Here is a 3,596-nt window from a genome sequence, read left to right as displayed (position 1 = left end):
TTTCCTTTGCTCATACAAATAGTGCTGATGTAAATATCATTCTGCTGATATAATATCAGCCTTTGCTATTTCAGATTTCTTACCTTAAGATATATTCCCAAGAGCTGAATTTCAGGGTCCAAGAGCCTAAGATATATTCCTGCAGGATTTTTTTTTTAGTAGATGATAAAGAACCACTTTCTCCTAATAAAATCCTAATCAGCTCTTTAAAATCTGGTGTTTGAAGGCTGGACTGAGGAGCCACATTTTAGGAATGGCAACAGGGCATGTCAGAACTGTATATGGGAGCTGGTATTCTGTTACTTATATTTGTTATCTTAGCAGCAGCACAGCTAGGAGAAAATGCTAACCTTCAATGCTGCTCTTCTGATGCCTGAGAGGAGTTTAAGAGAAAATTGAACATATTTTCAACTTGATGAATTTCTCAAGAAGAGAGAGAGGAACTAACATTTATTGAGTGCCTGTTTGGCTCCAGGCACAGTGATTGTTATTTCAGAGTTATTATTATTGGAATTACATAGTGGGATTTGTTGCCTGAATTGTAGCACTCATCTATTTTCCCCAACAGGGTTATCTGATCAACAGAGTATAGCTGCAGAGACCAGAGTCAAACAGGGCCCAGTGTCTTAGCCATACTGCTAAAGCTGGGTTGAGGTATGTGAAATGCCTCCTAATTCCCTCCAAGCCTAGACTTTGGAATCCAAGTGTCACTGATTTATCTACCTGCCTACAGCAGAGAAGCTGGGGTTGACAAAGCAGGCCTCTCGGTCTGCTTCTCACATAAAAATAAAAAACATGGGTACTCACTGTGTAAGCAGGCAGGCCTGAGAGAATGAAAGAGAGACCATCACCTGTCCACCTGGCAACATGGTGTTTTGCCTTCTGGTCAACATAGTACTATGGAGAGGGGCCTCTCTGTACATCCAATCAGGTCAGCCACTTCTCCTCCCCTGGGGAAGGACTGGGGCAGGGAAGCAGTGTCCTCATGGAAACTGAGGAAGGGATCTAGGATTCAGATCCTTCACTCCTCCAAATTATCACAAATAGTCTTTGAAAGAATACTGTGAGCATTAGAATCATATTTGTAGGTAAGGAAGCTGAGATTTAGATAGTTAAGCAATTTCCTAAGGTCACACAGTTAAGTGGCAAGTGGCTGAGTCAACATTCAAACTCCGGTGTGTGAGACCCCAAGGTCCATGTTCTTTCCATTGTGCTGTTGAGTGCTCCTGACTTCATGAGCCCCACCTCCCCCAAGTACATTTGTATTTTAGTATAGGCTTTCTGCAGACATAATCAACTGAAAGATGGGAATGACTCTCATGGTGGGAATTTCAGCCATCTTGGTATATCAGAGGGGTTGAGATTTGGGGAAATTTGGCCTTTTGACATTTCTCAAATGATAAGCTTATATGTAACATTTAGAATTGATATAGTGATCAGCTCAAGCTCAAGATAGAAAAAACAGAGATAAAAATCAATGCTTACAATCTAAGACAAATTTTGTCCTGAGAAATACTTATGAGTCTTTTTATTTTTATGTAGTTATATGATTTAAACTTAAAACATTAGACTTTATGACCTAATGATCTATAACAAATTATATTGCTTCATGCTTCATACATTTCATAGGAAATTTTTGAAAATAGACTTTATTTTAAAGCAGTCTTAGGTTTATAGCAAAATGGAGGGGAAGGTACAGAGGTTTCACATATTACCCCTGTCCCCACACATGCACATCCTCCCCCATTGTCAACATCCCCTCCCAGAGTGTTAGATTTGTTACAATTGATGAACCTGCATTGACATATCATTATTACCCAAAGCCCATTAGGGTCCACTGTTGGTGTTGTACATTCTATAGGTATGAACAAATGTATAATGACATGTGTCCACCATTATAGTATCATACAGAGTAGTCTCATTGTCCTAAACATCCTCTGTACTCTGCCTACACATTCCTCCCTACTAACCTCTCCTTCCTCCTAATCCCTGGGGACCACTGACCTTTCTACTATCTCCATAGTTTTGCCTTTTCAGAATGTCATGTAGTTGGAATCATACAGTATGTTATCTTTACAGAATACCTTCTCTCCCTTAGTAATGTACATTTAAGTTTCTTCAATGTCTTTTCATGGCTTGGTAATTCATTTCCTTTAAGCAGTAAATAATATCCCGTTGTCTGGATGTACTATAGTTTATTTCCCCATTCATCTACTAAAGGACATTTTGGTTGCATCCACATTTTGGCAATTATGAATAAAGTTGCTGTAAATATCCATGTATAGGTTTTTGTGTGGACATAAGTTTTCAACTCCTTTCAGTAAATACCAAGGAGTGCAATTACTGGCTCTTATGACAAGAGTATGTCTAGTTTTGTAAGAAATTGCCAAACTGTCTTCCAAAGTGGCTGTGTCATTTTGCCTTCTCACCAGCAATGAATGAGAGTTCCTGTTGTTCCACATACTTGCTAGCATTTGGTGTTGTCAGTGTTCTGGATTTTGGCCATTCTAATAGGTATGTAGTAGTATCTTGTTTTAATTTGGATTTCCTTATTGACATACGACATGGAACATCTTTTCATATGCTTACTTGCCATCTGTGTATTTTCTTTGATGAGGTGTCTGTTAAGGTCTTTGGCCAATTTCTTAATTGTATATTTTGGTAACAGTCCTCTATGAGATATATTGTTTGCAAATATTTCCTCCCAGTTGTGGCTTATCTTTTCTTTTTTTTTTGTTTTTCTGAAACAGTCTCACGCTGTTGCCCAGGCTGGAGCGCAGTGGCGCGATCTCGGCTCACTGCAAGCTCCGCCTCCCGGGTTCATGCCATTCTCCTGCCTCAGTCTCCCAAGTAGCTGGGACTACAGGGGCCAGCCACCGCGCCCGGCTAATTTTTTGTAGTTTTAGTAGAGACGGAGTTTCACCGTGTTAGCTAGGATGGCTTATGTTTTCATTCTCTTTTGCAGAGCAGAAATTTTAAATTTTAATGTTTTTTTTTTTTTTTTTTTTTTTTTTTTGAGAAGGAGTCTCGCTCTGTCACCCAGGCTGGAGTACAGTGGCGCGATCTCGGCTCACTGCAGGCTCCGCCCCCTGGGGTTCACGCCATTCTTCTGCCTCAGCCTCCTGCGTAGCTGGGACTACAGGCGCCCGCCACCTCGCCCGGCTAATTTTTTGTATTTTTAGTAGAGACGGGGTTTCACCGTATTAGCCAGGATGGTCTCGATCTCCTGACCTCGTGATCCGCCCGCCTCGGCCTCCCAAAGTGGTGGGATTACAGGCGTGAGCCACCGTGCCTGGCCTTTGAGTTTTAAACTCTCAGACATGTCCACACTGAACCTCCTGCAATTTGCAATTATAGTTTGTTTTCCTACTTCCATGCTGGTTCCCATGAAAGGTTCTGCTTGATGTTTTCTGGTTTGGTACATTGTGACTCAATTCTGGGGGCAGTGGTTTGCCCTCTGACCTCTCTTCTCTTATGAATTTAAGAAGAGTTGTTGATTTTTCAGTTTTCTCAGCCTTTTACTTGTTGTTAGGATGCAGTGGTGACTTCCAAGCCCCTTACATGTCAGGCTAGCCATACTTGGCTTTTAAATAATG

This window comes from Nomascus leucogenys, chromosome 22a (genome assembly GCF_006542625.1).
Source record: "Nomascus leucogenys isolate Asia chromosome 22a, Asia_NLE_v1, whole genome shotgun sequence".
NCBI classification, from domain to species: domain Eukaryota; kingdom Metazoa; phylum Chordata; class Mammalia; order Primates; family Hylobatidae; genus Nomascus; species Nomascus leucogenys.
The sequence above is the reverse complement of the archived record's forward strand: the minus strand, read 5'-3'. Positions refer to the sequence as shown.